We start from the raw sequence: 16,292 nt of genomic DNA on the forward strand, positions 1-16,292 counted from the left end.
GATGTTAAGACTGTTCATAACTGCTCTGACTGAAAAGGTGTAAAGCTAAGTAGTGCTTGTGTGCCAGTCCGTGTGCGCGTGCCCGCATTTGAGAAGCGCTGTGCGCGTGAACGTTTTCTGGTTATGTGAGCTGCGTGTCGCGTGCGTCCTATGAGAGCCTGTGTGAGGTGATTGCAGTATGTCGGCGTGTGTGTGCGGGATCGCATGTGCACGCCCCTGTGTGCGCTTGTGTGTGCGCGCGCCCGTTCCGTGCATAAATAAATACTTACCGAGGATGAGTTGCTTCCAGGTGATTTACATATAATGAGGGGGGAGAGGGGGGGGGGGGAGAGTAAAGGAAAGAAAAAAAGAGATAGAAGGGAAGACGAAAACAACAACAAAACAACAATAGAAACATCAGTGGGACTGAGGTGACGAAGAAAAAAAAAAAGACTGTTTTCCTGCGATCGAGGTGTGGATTATTGATGATCCGGTTTTCCATTCATTGAAGTAAGTTTAGCGGGTTTCTTCTGGGCAGCGCAGACCAGATGTTCTCAGCGCGGATCTGAAAGCCTTCAGCACAGCCAGGGGGTGATCTCCGGGTCCCGGAACAGCCGGCCGTCCACGTAAAGTTTGTCAACGGCCACAATCGCTCTCGAACCAGCAGCAAGATGCTTCCTCCTCAGCGGGAACAGGATCTTCCTTCTACGGAGGATTTCTGCCGGGAACTGGTCATTAACGCTGTAATGCGTGCCTCTCAGTTCCCGTCCGCGGCCCTTCACCAACTCCTTCTGTTTGAAATGTTCGAATTTAGCCACAATAGGACGCGGGCGCTGGTGGTCGGACCTTCTTCCTCCGAGGCGGTGAACCCTGTGGAAGGAGATCTTCTGCACCTCCTCCTTGGGGAGCTTCAGGTGGACCTGTAAAAAGGATCTAACGGTGGCCTCGGGGTCTTCTCCTACCTCCTCTGGAACCCCCGCGACCACTAGATTGTCCCTCATGCTCCTCGACTGAAGATCCAGGAGGGTTTCCTTGATGGATCGGTTCTCCTCGGAGAGACGGGCGGTGTCACTGCTCAGGGTCTTCACGGTCTCTCTGAGGGCCTGGTTCTCCGCTGCGAGCTCCCGCACCTGCTGCTGGCTGAATTCCAGAGACTCCCGCAGACCTTGAAATTCTCTATGGAGGATCTCCAGCAGATTGAGGCGGCCATCAAAGCTGGAGAGCTTTTTGTCAATCGAATCCAGGATATCGCTCATTCCGCTGCCTGGAGAGGACACAGCCCCGGGAGAGTCCTCAGGCCGTTCACGCTTGGCGGAGGGGGTGGTGGTGGCGGTTCTGGGCTTCACCATGTTGCAGGTATTAAAACACTCGTCGATGAAATTCTCCAGGTCCTCCAGGCTGACAGAAGCTTAATACTCTTAACAGGTTATGTTAGTTAGCAGGAAATGTTTTAATATGGCGGAAAAATGAAACAAGATCGAAAATGTTTGTTCAAATGCTTACGCGCCGCCAAGTCGACTCACCACACTCGTCTCGCTGGGTCTCGCGATACTACAGCATCACGCGATCCTAGTGTAGCTTGTTTTTATTAGCATACATTTCTAAAACAGTTTTTGAATCTGTAATATTACTTTTCTATTATATGATGTTCCTTTCAAACTAAAATACATCCATAGCAAATAAGATCATGCTACAGTAGATTTCCAATTACATTTTAGGAATTTGGCCTCTGAAGAGCAACAAGGGATAAAATAAAATTGTCAGCAGTGTCAGCTCATGTAATGTCACCTCAGTTTAAAAATCTAAAAAATAACTTAACTAACCAACCTATTAATTTTTCAAATCATTAGCATTTTTCTACAACACCAGGGTGTGGCTCCGGAGCGTCAGGTTGCAGACCTCTGAACTACCAAATAAAATCATATTTTTGCATTTTGTTTTGTCGTTGTTCTCCTAAATAGAATTCCCCTCAACAGTTCTGACATCTGTTGGTTCTTGGCTTTTCTGGTACTCATTGGTAAAATACAAAATGTTCATAAATGCAACTTGAAAGAATAAAAAATCAATATATAAACATGTGATGCATCATACTACAATTAGAAATACTTCACAAATACAATTCTTAATGCCTTACCTTTTTATTTTAAGAATTCAATTACACAAAATGTCAGGCGTGGAGACCTCACAGTCTTTGTCATGACAGGTCAATTCGACGCTGAATGATAAAACTCACAAATGATTGATAAAGCAGCAAAGGATGTTTGGTCGAGATGCAAAGTTGTTAAAAGCAGAAGTGGGATGGGCATGCAGATATGTTTATATTTAAAACAACAAATGTCAAAATAGTGTGCTCTATCTTTGTTATCACAATGACACGCATAACAAATTGTGTTTTTTTTGTCAAACACTATGCAAATCAAACGGTCCACGCAGAGACAATATGGTAAAAGAGGTTAGTGCAAACGTGCACAGCCAGAGCTGCAGTGGACAACTCAAAGGAAAACTACTACTGAGTAGGTAAACTGTGATCTATTCTTTTCTATTAGTTTAAATATTAAAATAAAGTTGGTTATTTTCCTTTCTTGAATAGTATAAGACATAATGGGGAAACTAGTGTTGAAATTAGATTTTTACTAAAAACTTTTTGTACATTTAACAAGATTTTTGCTATGGAAAAGTTTGTTGCCATACTTTGTAAACAAATCGCCATATTCAGGCCAATACAATAATTGTCGTCTGAATTTTCTTCTTCTGTCTCTTTTCCAGTGTTTGCTGCTCAGATGTCCCTTCTTTTGACACTATGACCTAAAGCCCTGGATTAATAAAGCAACTTGAATAAAGGTTTGTAAAAATCCAAATCGGGGTTTTATATGTATTTTATATTAAGATATACTGTGCAATCTATTTTTAAATGCTATTGTCACTAGCTTCGTTTCCATTACACATACGTGCAAAACTTTACCAAAATTCTATTTGCATTTAAACTGTTTCCATTAAATCATAATTATGTGAATAAATATAAACCAATTCACCTGGTAAAGTCATCCAAAAATGGCGACGAATGTCATCAATACTTTGACTGACAGCAGATACATTCACATTTCTGCCACGGTATTAGCGCTCATCATCATCTATCCAAGGAGACGTTGGCGTCTTCTTCAGGCCGTGGGGCAGCAAGCTCCGTATCCGAGGGAGTGGATTGGATGAAGCCATTTTGGGAAATGGAGGTTGGTGATTTTACAGAGGAGTTGCAGATCAAAATATTCCACATGACACGCTCAACTTCTGATGAGCTGTGTTACGCTGTGCGACCTCTGGTGGTACCCGCTGTGCAGCACCCAAAGCAGCCAGTTCCTACCAAGACGCGCATCGCTATCCGGTTGTTGGTCAGGTGACCCGTTTAGTTTGATAAAAAACCTTCTCCATTTTCCATACACGGATCGATATATTTTTTAATTTTCGTGTTTCCGTTGAGTGAATTTGATATCACAAATCGACTTTATTCAATTTCATAGTCTGTGGAAATGCAGCTTCTGACCCCCAAGTAATATTCTTTTGTCAGTGATTATCTCTTTCTCTACTTGGCTACGATGAACCTATTACTCTCAATAAATTGCTCAATAGGTGGCATGTTAATTGATTCAGAGAGTAAAGGTACAATATAAACTCTATTCTACTATGTATCTGTAAAACCTTCTTTAAATTCATAGGCGGTTGGTAAACCAACAAACTATTGTCTTTGTTTTTGATATAGGTTTTCCAAAGTGAGTAGGCCCTAACTTTTTTCAGCATTGTGGCAGTCCATAACTGATGTTTGCCAAATGTGGACTCCAGCTTTTATTTGAGAGATGAAAAAATGTCAGAAGTTTATGGAGTAAATGCTCTTAATATCTCTTCTGTTTTCTTGCGCTGCTGTTTTTACAGATATTTTTCTTCCTCAGACATCCATCATTATGAGACCTGACTATTCCAATGCCAGTCATCTACCCTCCGTCCCACCGTCTTCTTCCCCCGACAGTGTCAGTGATTTTCTGAATGAATGTTTAAACACACCAGTTGGTTTTTACACAATAATGTCTTTTGTTATCACCATCGTTTTAGTCGTCCTGCCACTCTGTGTCCTTGTTATTCGCCAAGGTTACCAACAACACTGGAAGCAGTTTTCAGGCACCAAGATTGGTCACTCTGATCTCTTCACCTACCACATGGTTTTGATGGAGCTGATAAACATCATTGTGTCTATTTTCTGCCTCTTAGGTATATGTACTCGAATCCCAATACTGGTGAAGCCGTTTGTGTATATTTTTCCTTTTTGCTTATTTGGGCAAACGGTTTTTCACATCCTGACCTGCTTTGAGCGCTACCTGGCTGTTATTCATCCCATCACATATGTGAGCCTAAAGAATGTGAGCTGGATCAGAATCAGGAATGCCATCATTGCCATTGCTTGGGTGTTTTCTGCTCTGTCAATGGGCACCCTTTTGCTTCCATATGGACCTTCTCTTATAATCCTGTCTTTTTTCATTGTTGGATCGTCTTTTCTTGCCATTTCATTCTGCAGCATTTCAGTGCTGTGCTCACTTATTCGTCCAGGGCCAGGAGGCGGAGATCGGCGACAGGTCAACCAAACAAAGCTTAGGGCATTTCACACAATCATATCAATTTTAGCGGTGCTGTTACTGAGGATTGCAGGATGCATACTAACAATTATCCCAGGTGAATCACTGAACCAGAATGACGAGTGTGGTATGTGGCTAGCTGTACTTTGGTTCTCTCTGCCCAGCAGCTTGATTTTGCCGCTGCTGTTTCTACAACGGGCGCAAAAATTACCAATTTGTAGGAAAACAAAATAATTTTGACAACTGATTGGCCATCAGGACTTATTGTCTTCTCGTCTTTTGGACATTTCATTACTCATTTTAGTAGCTTTCAATAGTATGTTGTCCCATTACAGCAAGCCTTTGTCATGTGGGTTCGTAGGAGGGTCGACCAGTATGGGTGCTATGGATTTTTAAGATATGCAGGCCTCTGGAAGGTCAGGAAGCGCAGGTGTGTCTTGCGGTTCCTTTGAAAATGGAATGTGCCATTGTTGTCCATGTGATAAATGTACTGTGAAGTATTTGTAAGGAACACAAGAGTTGCTGTGCATGCACTTCTGAAGTACAGGTGATACTAATGTACGGTGTCCTCATTCTAGTTGTTGGCAAGGTGTGAGTACTGGTCCAGATTTCTGCACACACAGGCTGTGCATGTGATACGATGCCTATGAAACTATGCACTGATCATATAATTTCATCATTTCCAACAGTCAGGCAAGCAACCTGCGAGGACATGCACTATCATGTGAACAGCACTAACAGGCTCCTTGTGCAGTCTGCAAGGTTTAGTGAGGAGTTGAGAAATATGACATGCCTGCGAAAAAACATCAGAGATAACACCAGACTCCTGGGCAGATTAAAACTTCACACCCTTACTCACTCTTGCATGTTTTTGAAGTGTTTGCCCTTAGAAAATATGGCCATGAACCTTTTCACTATTTCCCTATTCAGGGTCACCAAGAGATTTTTCCTCCAGACCAGCTGTGTGTCCCATACACGTTAGCCCAATTTACCCCACAGATAGCCTGTACCGACCTGTCAGGGCAGTTTTGCATACAGCGTAATTAGAAGAACTTGTTTGCTTTTCATACCAATTCCTTGCATGCTGTTAGTTGACTTACAACTTGATAGACAACATTTTATCAAGCTGCTCCAAAAAAAGGGTTGTGTGACTTATTTAATCAACAATTCCCTGTTTACTATCTTACGGTCAAGAGGCATGGTGGCCAAGTGGTAAGGCGTAGGTCTTGTAAACCAAAAATCATGGGTTCAATCCCCATCCGTGCCTGAAATGGCATTGGTAGACTGACCACAAACAACCTGGCAAGTGCAATGTGATTAAAAACCCTTTGCTCACTTGTATATGCACAGAGCACGTTGCTTCATTTTGTGTTGCAGGCCCTGCCAATAAAGCTCTTTCTTTACCTTTACACATACCAAGACATGGTTCACAAGTGGTAAGGTGTTGGTCTATCCGGCCGAACACCATGGGCTCAATTCACATTGGTGCCTGCAATGGCGTAGGGAGACTAAACATTAAACAAAGTCTTGTGGGACTACTAGGAGAGGGGAATTTTAGATTCACTTCCAAGACCTTGGGCATTAACTCTGTACCAGTTCAACTGGCCCTTTCTTACAAATGGACTATTAAAGGACAGGTTCTTACAGACTTTGCTGCTCGTCCTTTATCCTGCACCTTGTCTAGCAATCCAGAATGGCGCCGTAAGAGAACTTAAAAAAACGCCTCAAACCCCACTATTGCAGTTGGTTATATCACACTCAAACTCTTGACATCAACAGTGATCACTGCAAACAAGAAGCAGAGTGGCGCAGCGGAAGCGTGCTGGGCCCATAACCCAGAGGTCGATGGATCGAAACCATCCTCTGCTAACTATGATGATGACAGGGCAGATTATTGCCATGACATTAAATAATGCATGCCTCCTACTGAAAATGCAGTTTAATGGGCTTTCTCTCATCTTACTTTAGAAACAGCCACTGCGCTTCTTTTTTCAAGCTAACAGCGCCTCATTGAGAACTTAGTTGCCAAACTGCACAAAGAGGTAGAATCTTCACACACTCACAATGTTTAACTCTCTCATGGAGCATTCTTTCAGGCAACCATTTTCTTCCCCTCACAGTTCCGTTGATAAAGCTCACCGCCTCCACTCTGTTTTGTGGAAAGCCCATGTTCCTATGACTGCGCCAGTGTCAATACTTGCTTTTGAGTAGCAGGACATGTCAATAGAGTTCTTTCTTTCCATCAGGGTGTCAAGAGGCATGGTGGCCAAGTGGTAAGGCGTTGGTCTTGTAAACCAAAAATCATGGGTTCAATCCCCATCCGTGCCTGAAATGGCATTGGAAGACTGTCCACAAACGACCTGACAAGTGCAACGTGATAACAACGTTTGCTGACTAAACAGGGAATTGTTGATTAAACGGAGCTGGTTTAGCTCGTGCTGGTTTGCGGTGCCTTCCATCCGTGAAACCCAGGTTCAACTCCGGGCTGCTCCCTGTTCCCTTCTCTACTTATATGCCGGTCCCAAGCCCGGTTGCTTTGAGAGGGTTGCGTCAGGAAGGGCATCCGGCATAAAACATTGCCAAGTTTACCATGCGACTCGTTCGCTGTGGCGACCCCAGATGGGAAAAGCCGAAAGAGAAACAACACTATCTTACTTCACTTTTTAAACAGAAGTTCTTTTTTTGGTTAGAGCATTAAACCACTTTTTACTTTTGCAAGAATCTTTGGTCAAAAGACAATTGATCATGTCCAAGTACACAACCATACCAATGGCCTTGTTTTAATATGAATGATTGTCACAATCTGTCAATTTAGGATTTAATGTGTTTTTTTTCTTTATTGGGTTAGTCTTTGAAACTGTGTGTGTCCCTCAGCCTTAGAAGTGGCTATGGAGTAAAATAAAGTGCTTTATTTGCAATTTCCCTGTTGATGAAACATGACTGTCTACAATTCATTGTCAAATTAGTCTCTTGTTTATCAGTCACTAAGGAATTACTTGTTCTTTTACTTAGTCTTCTCTATTGCTTCTCTTTATCTGTTTTCAACTGAATTCAATAAAGCCCACTGGGTTCTGGTGTCTGTTATTTGCGTTCCTGGTACTTATATGAAGGTAAAGAGACAGAATTGAACAGCCGGAACCATTTAAAATGGTGAATGGCATATTCTCATGTAGTACTTTTCAACTAAAGTATTTTATAGTCCCATTCACAGAAACATTCACCCACTGATGGCAACTCTGCTGCCTAACACTGTAACCAGCCTGTAACTAGGACCAAGGTGGGATTCAGTGTCTTGCCCATGGAGACTTTGAGACACGGAGCAAGACACTGTGGTGCCAAACTTGCGATCTTTCGATCAGAGGTGGACCGCTCTAACATAACACCACAGCCTTTCTAATGGTACGGTCACAAATACAACTACCACTGCACCGGGAGGCTTCAGCAGAATCTTTCTTGGCATGATCATGAATGTAGAGAGCGGCCGTCAGAATTGACGTTATTCCAAAATCATTAGGTTACAGGGCTGCGGCAGCTGGATCACTGGCCAGTAGCAGCTATGATTAGACAATGTGTAAATGTCAAGTGCCACCGGACGCCAGGTTGTCCGGGGCTATATAAACTGTTTATAAACTGTCCAAGCAATACTCTGTGCTGCCACCATCAGTTAGATATTCCCTTTGTTTTGCTAAAAAATAAGGGGTTGGAGCACCCACCTGAACACCCCTTTACACCCTTAACCTCATGGTAGTTGAGTGTTCTTTTGAAGAGTGGATCATTGATGTTTGTTGGGATATATTATGCTATTTGGTAAGGCCCAATTTATGTGGGCTGATTTAATCTATATAGTGTCATCTCAAGCAAGTATTAGTCACATCATTTCCTACCATCATTCATTTGTCTATTGATTCTTGTCATTTTAAATCTATTGTGTTTTTATGGCTTCTTATGGTTTTAACCTCTGTTTATAGATGTAATTTATGTCACTTGTATTCTACAGCATGTTGATGAGAGGTGCTCTACAAGTAAAGTAATTGATTGAGAATTCACGACTGTCTCTTTTCAAGCTTGACAAATGGGTCAAAAGGTCATTACCAGTGTTTGCAGGGCTTTTGATGAAATAGTAGTCTGCTTTAACAATTCATCAGTGTAAAACTGCATATTAACTTGGATTATTTTAACAGATTGTTCGAGTTTAGCTTGATGGTCTGACTCTGAAGTGACATAAAGGCAATTTATAAAAAGCAAAGAAATGTGACAATACACTGATCCCTTGCTATAACAAGGTTTACTTTTCACGGTTTCGCAACTTCACGGATTTGCATCGTGCATTGTGTTCTGCATTCTGATTGGCTAAAAAGTCACTCCCCTTCTTCTCGACCTGTGCATCAATAGTGTTGCAGTTTAATATGTACACGTACGTAAAACAGCTTGCCAAATTAACATTACGTACGTGCAAATTCTCTTGCAATTTCGAGTTTCTCTAAAACCCATAGAAAAAGAGCGACACCAACTGCCTATCACTACGTTCTTCTCCTGAACAAACACAGCTGCACCGTGGGCTTCAAAAGAAGAAAACACTGCAGAGCGGAGTCAGGATGCAGCAGCTCAGTCTGAGGAGCAGTGAAATACACCTGAGTCACTATTTGTCCGACTGTACTTTGTATTTTTTTCATAATCATTTTAAATGTTCTCCATTTTAATCCAATTACCGGTGGGCGGGGCTAATCCGGTGGGCGGGGCTAATCTCCACAATTTGAAGCCTTCTGTTCACAGTGATGACTAAAATTATTATTTGACAGTACAGTACAGAAGTTATTTGATGAAAAAAAATCGTTCTAAAGTACTTTGATTTTTGAAACAAATGCTTGAGCCTGTAAAATGATTTGTGCTTTCTTTTCAATGTATAGTAGAGTATTTAATTGTATTTTAATTGTAAGAAAAAAATAAAGGTTTTTACTTCACGGATTTTGTCTATCACGGGTTCTTTTTGGAACGTAACCCCCGCAAAAAACAAGGGTTTACTGTACACCAAATATATTTATAAAATGAAGTTTAAAGTCCTTGCTACAAACTGGTGACCTGTTCAGGGTATGTCCATCTTTGCCCAACAGTATCCGAGGTTGCTCCGGCAATTCCGTGACCCCAAAACGGATTCAGTGAGTTTGGAAGATGGATGAAAGTTTAAAACATTTTACTAAAGTTTTCAAGCAAATTGAATTCAGATTCCCAACATTTAAATGATGTTTTGTTGAATTTAGATGTGTCTTTTTGTCAAAGTCAGTATTGATAGTGTATGCAAACAAACCATATTTGAATTAAATTTGGAGATAAACACAGATGTTGAGTGAGATTGTTCTCCTAGCAGAGCTACAAAGGCTTACATAGGACAGACACACTGGGGGAAAGCTCAGAATACAACATCTGACCAGGTTTGTTACTTAACTTTATAGCAGTCATCTTAAATGCACATTATTATGGAATTTCAAAAAGATTTCAAAATATGTGTAACAAAGTGTTGGGAACAAAATGTTCCCATAATGGACAATGAGACAATAAATATTGTGACAAATTATCCTTGTTTGGAAAAATGAGATCAGACTTTTGTCGTTGTCACAACATTTGTGAAGTAGTTAATTTATAAATGTATTCCTTAATCCAAACACATTAATATTTTAATGTTATTCACAAAAATAGTCTTAATTAAGTTTTATATTTTATCCAACAATGTCAACCTATACAATTCCTGCATTTACTTTAAAGTTTTAGGTGCTTGCAATACAGGATGGTCTTCCGGCCAAGTTAAGTATATACCAGCCAAGGTTAGAGCAAAAAAAGATTTTTTGCAAAAAGATGATGGCTGGGATGATAATTCTTAGTTGTCGAATGTGTTCTTTTACACATTTAAGCACGTTGGGTGCAAGATGAATGGAAAAATATATCACGTCAGAGCGATACTCATTGGCAACCAGCCAATAGGCATTTAGCGGTGTAATCCGTACTGATTAGTGGAATCTTAAGCCACAGGTGCTGATATGAAATGTTCTAGATGTTTTTCAGAGGTCATCCTCTCTTTCTGGACAATTGCAGCGATGCTGCATTGCTTCACACAGAAAAAAGGAAGTACTCAAATTTTGATGCAAAACCTAATTCATGAATGTAATAGCTGAGTTCAATATAGTTAAATACATAGAAAAAATGTATTCCATAGAATAATAAAATGTATAAACAAATAAATGTAGGGATTGTTGTAGAAATGTACAGAATGAAATTAATGTAAGAAGTATACACTACAGACTGTAATTGGAATGTGCAGTTACCATTGTTTTGTTTAGCCACACGGTCCTAAAAATATCTGTGAGTCATTGTCACCTACACCTTGGTGGTTTGTGTCAACACCTTTATTATATACTGTTGTATCAACTACTTGCCATTTCTTGGTGTCAATCTTTAGTATATCATGGTTTTGTCAAAACTTGAATTGTATATTGTTGTATCACATACTTAAAATACCTTGTTTGCAACACCTTGGTGCATCATGGTGTGTTTCAAGACTTATACTGTATATTGTATCATCTACTTGGCACGCCTTGGTGTTTCACGGTGTTGACACTGTCATATAAAAGATTTTTGGGGACTCTAAAACGTTGGTGTTCAAACCTTTGGCAGTGTCATGGTCATTGACCTGCCATTGAAGCTCCTTATTGTCTAAACACATCTGTTCAAGGTAATAAACAAGAGATAAAGCCGGGTTCCTAGAAAACCAGCAGGAGGCTGGCCCTTGAGGCTTGGATTTAGATACCTCTGGTGTAGAGGGTCTACCTTAAGGAAAACTATACTGTCAGACCTTGAACTTTGCCATAGCAACCCCTACATTTTCATCCCAACTTAGTTTTAATTAAAGGTGAACTGTGGGCGTAAGAAATTACACCTGTCTCACCTTTGCGTTGGTGGTTTGACACAACCAACTCCCTTTCAAAACTACCTCATTGTCTCTAGCAACAACAAATAACACACATAAGTTGCATTACCGTAACTCTTACACAGTTTATTCACTTAAACCAATTTCAACAGATTTTGTAGCTGAGTCAGAAAAAGTTGGTTTTGTTGATTGAGTGAATTCTTTAGTGTTTCAAATGAATGCAAAGTTGCTTTTCTCCACTTCAGAATCTATTGGAATCACAGTAATTGGGTAAACTGTTAATTAGTTATGGTAGTTTTTCATAAGGTGTTGTTCTGTTTTTTTCAGGATTCCGGGAAGTAACTTTTCGTCCATTATCATGCTTGACAATCATTCAAACATCTCCGTGGCTCCTTCCTACGTTTTTTATGGGATGCAGTGCTTCTTCTTGAAACCAGACTCAAGAATCATGGCTAGTTTCTTCATCGCCTTCATATTCATCACCCTCCCACCCTCCCTCCTGATTATCTGCCATGGCCTGCAGGAATGGTGGCCGAGGCGCTCCTCATCCTCAACAGCAATGAAGCACTCCGACTACTTTACGTACTGCACTGCTGTCATTGACCTAATTGGTGTCTTTGGAGCTCTCATCTGCTGTTGCGGCATCCTTAGAGAAAACACTGAGATAATTTTCCTGGGGGGATCTATATGGGCCAGCACTTGGTACGGACAGACATGTTTTCAGATCCTGACTAGTCTAGAGCACTACCTGGCTGTGGTTCACCCTATTACCTACCTGAGCCTGAGGCTGGAAAGAGGAATCCGAATCAGGAATATCAGTACGGTCTTTGTCTGGCTGGTGAGCTTGGCTGGGTCAGGCGTGTTTTTTCTTGAAGTCTTTTCTGTAATAAGCATGTGTATGTTGATGATTGCTATAGCAGTGCTCTCCTTCTGCAGCTTTTCAGTTCTTCATGTTTTAATTCATGCGGGACCAGCAGAGCAGGGCAGGGAAAGAGTTACCCAGTCAAAAAAGAGAGCGTTCTACACCATTGTGACAATACTGGGAGTGTTGTTGTTGAGGTTAACTGGGAGTATAGTTTGGTCAATTGCCACGGTATCAAGCACTGGTTTTAAGTGCGTTGTGATGACATCTGTGATTTGGATTTCCCTGCCCAGCAGTCTGGTGTTGCCTGTGCTGTTTCTGCAAAGAACAGAAAAAGTGGTTAACTGCATTTGTTTAAATAACAAGAATTAGAATTGCAAAGTTTTTCCGCATGGATGTAAAATCGAGGCAATAGTGTTTTTCAACCATTGTCCTCAGAAAAAAGGACGGAAACTGGTCTTTGTGTTGTGTTTTAGTTTGTATTTGAATGTGGGTGATGTTTGTAACTCTTGTATTTCTGACCCTTTTGTTCTTGTTTTTGCTTGCACTGCCTTTCCATCTGCGCATCTGCAGGTGCAGCTGTTCTGTTCTTTCCTATTCAAACTCATATTTTTGTCTAATAAATAGTTGCGTTTTTCATCATGTCTGCCTGTAGTCTCTTGCATTTGTGTCATCTAAAACATCAATCTATTTCCAAAAATCCCTGAATCCCTTTAAGGGTCTTAGGGTTGCTGGAGCCAATTCCAGCCACTGCTGCGCAAAGACGTGTTACACCCTGGATGCTATGCCAGCCTGTCAATAGCGAAATCCACCAAATTATTACAATAACGGACAAACGAATTTGTGCTAAATGACGGTAAAGAATAACCCTCTCGGGTCACCAACCCTCCCTTCCCAGTTTAGTAAAGTCTTTTACTTAAAAATAAATTGAGAGATGAAGAAATATGTTTAAAAAAGAAGTTTGGTTCTTTAAAATTTCAAATATTTAGCATTTTTAAACATTAACCAACATCAACCAAAGAGTCACCCTTGTCAAAGCCCATCCAAAAAACCAAGCATACAGTTCACACAATGATATGTCTTTTGTACTCAGTCTTATGTTAGGCTTTTTCATTACACTACTTCTGGATGTGTTTGAGTCTTCCTGCTCCTAGGTCCCCGCTAACTAACCTAAACACAAAAAAAAGTAACACAAAACTTTAAATCAATTTAATAAATATGCCAAAAACATGCATTCAAAATACTGAACCCAAACGTATGAATATATGTATACACATATTCACTAATCTATGTATACGTTTCGCTGGTGTCAACCATTTATGTAATTTCCTAACAGTAACCCACAGTTTTTTTTGATTGACGAAGTTTATTTAGACGATTCCAAAATTTTGTTCCAAGAACAGAATCTTCTCTTTCGGCTTTTCTCATCAGGGGTCGCCACAGCGAAACAACCTCTCCTTCAAGGATGAGTCCCATGGTTAACTTGGCAATGTTTTACGCCGGATTCCCTTCCTGACGCAACCCTCTGAATTTATCCGGGCTTGGGACCCTGGTGTCACAGACGGAAGGCGCCGCAAACCAGCACGAGCTAAACCGGCACCGTTCCAAGAACGTGTCCATTTTACTTTGGTTCTTGCTCTGCATGATTCAAATGTAAAACTTGTATAAGTCATGATTTAACCCTTTTTACTGTTGTTAGTATACTGTTCATTTTGATTGCATTTTATTTCTAATTTATTGTTTTAAGTGCATGTTTTATTGTGATGATGCCTTTTGGCCCAGGTCTCTCTTGAAAAGGAGATCCCATGTCAATGGGACTTCCTGATAAAACAAAAGGTAAAATAAAAAAATGATTACAAAACATCTATATTTATAATATTCCTCTGTTCTTTTAGAAAACAACTGATATCCAGAGGGCAAACTACTTTTAAAGGCACACAACAAAATTTACAATATTTTTACATCCACAATTTACACAAACTTTAAATAAGCTTGATTTTTAATAAGCGCATTTGTAGTTTCACAGAAATATGTCTATGTTAAACAAGCCGAACCAGTTCCACCTGGGTCGTTAACAGCTAAATTAGATGACCAGTTTGGGGAGGGGGTCACTGGCTCCCCAACCCCCAGCTGAGGACAAACGACTCCTAACGACCCGAAACCATGTAGGCTAAGTTGACAATACCATCCAGTTTCAGGTCTGACTCCTCCCCCACGAGCACAAATAAACCCGCTCTTTTACCAGCTATTTCAGACTTGAAAAAGCCTTTTGGATAAGAAGTGAAACGTCTTCAACTCTGAAAACCATGTCCAGATGACCACCTTTAAACATACTATGAGTTTCACGAAAACCAACTTTATGTACATTTAAACCACTTTTCCACTGGTATTTCCTTTGTAAGTGTGTGTCTGTGTGTGTCAATGTGTTGCTGGCTCACACAAGACAAACAAAGCAGGTAAACGTAATGGAGGGGCAGATCATTTCTCGAGTTAAAAAAAAAAAACAAGTGTATTTGTTTTGCAAAGATGCTGAAAATTAAAATTTTTCCATGTCCGAACTGATCACTCATCATGACTGATGACCATTTGAATAATGCCAAATTCTTTACATGTTTTAAATTCTTTCTATTGCTCAGCAGCAGTGTTATCAAATGCTGGCAAATATAAAATGGCAGGACTTCACAATGTACACAAAAACTCAGCGTGCTTAAAGCACTGATCGTTAGACAACAATGACCTCCCAGAATAAATTTATCAAATTAAATCAAACTTTCTTTATAAAGCACTTTTCATATAAAAAAATGACACAAAGTGCTTATGTCAATGTTGATGTTAGATTTATGTTTGGAAATTTCCCTATGGTTTGTCAGTAGTCACTCAGTTTTTTATTTAAATTACGTTTTTTGATAAATCACATTGAAACTACACTGTCAAAAACTCGGTGGGGCAATGGAAAATGTTGTATGAATATAACTGTAGACGACAGGTGTGTTAAACAAAGAGACGAGAGGCTGGCAGAAGACATCTGATGAACACATAGGTTTGTGTGTATTTTTATTCCATAACCGGCATCATAATATATTCTTAATTATGACTTTTAAAGACGTTTTAGTGAAGAAAGCAACTTTACATGATTTGCTGTTTCCTTTACACAGTGCAGGGCAACATGACAAATATTTAACCGTCGTAAATACACGATTATCTCGGATTTATCACATCGCTGACTGCAAAATGTAATGCTTTGTCGTTTTGGATGTTTTCGGATTACTTGAATAAAAAAAAGGATATTATTATTAGGGTATTTTTTTTTTTTTTACAGTTTACATGTTTTGCAGACCGCATGTTTTTTACACTTTTGCTGCTGTATTTATTTAATATTTATTTCTTTATTTAATAAGAATCTCATTTTTTATAATTTTTCAAAATAATTTTAGTAATATTTTTAATTATCTAATATAAATGTCATTTGTGATGTCCTTTATTGATGTTATATTATATAGATTATTTCTGAATGTCGTGTTGCTGCCACAGAAATGAAATTTCCCCATTGTGGGATTAATAAAGTCATCATCTATCTATCATCTATCTATCTATTGTTTGTCTAAACAATGATCACAAGATGTTAACATTTATATATTCCATATCTAAAACTAATGAATGTTTTTTTCTTGTATCAAATAACAGCATAAATAAATTGAATTCAGTCATAAGTGTCGCTGTATAAAGAGAACGTATTAGCTTCTGTCCCCTCTCCTGTTTTCTACTAACGGCACAAGTCTTGTGTGTCCTTGCATGATGCATCCATTAAAATAGTCAAACCAGACAGAAAAAAAGAGAATTTGTTTTAGATCTTTCTTTATGTTCCATTGAATTGTTTTCATTGTCCAACTATCATGATGAAGGACATGCTTAA

The 16,292-nt window shown here is 39.8% G+C and overlaps 3 non-coding genes across 3 annotated transcripts; all 3 read left to right on the plus strand.

Moving 5' to 3' along the window:
• The first annotated feature begins 5,793 nt into the window (after positions 1–5,793).
• Positions 5,794–5,865, plus strand: trnat-ugu. Its single transcript has one exon. It is a non-coding gene; the product is annotated as a tRNA-Thr (tRNA).
• A 530-nt stretch (positions 5,866–6,395) lies between these two features.
• Positions 6,396–6,467, plus strand: trnam-cau. The gene has a single exon. It is a non-coding gene; the product is annotated as a tRNA-Met (tRNA).
• A 387-nt stretch (positions 6,468–6,854) lies between these two features.
• Positions 6,855–6,926, plus strand: trnat-ugu. Its single transcript has one exon. It is a non-coding gene; the product is annotated as a tRNA-Thr (tRNA).
• Positions 6,927–16,292: the final 9,366 nt, after the last annotated feature.

This window comes from Oryzias latipes, chromosome 18 (assembly GCF_002234675.1).
Source record: "Oryzias latipes chromosome 18, ASM223467v1".
In the NCBI taxonomy this organism is placed as follows: domain Eukaryota; kingdom Metazoa; phylum Chordata; class Actinopteri; order Beloniformes; family Adrianichthyidae; genus Oryzias; species Oryzias latipes.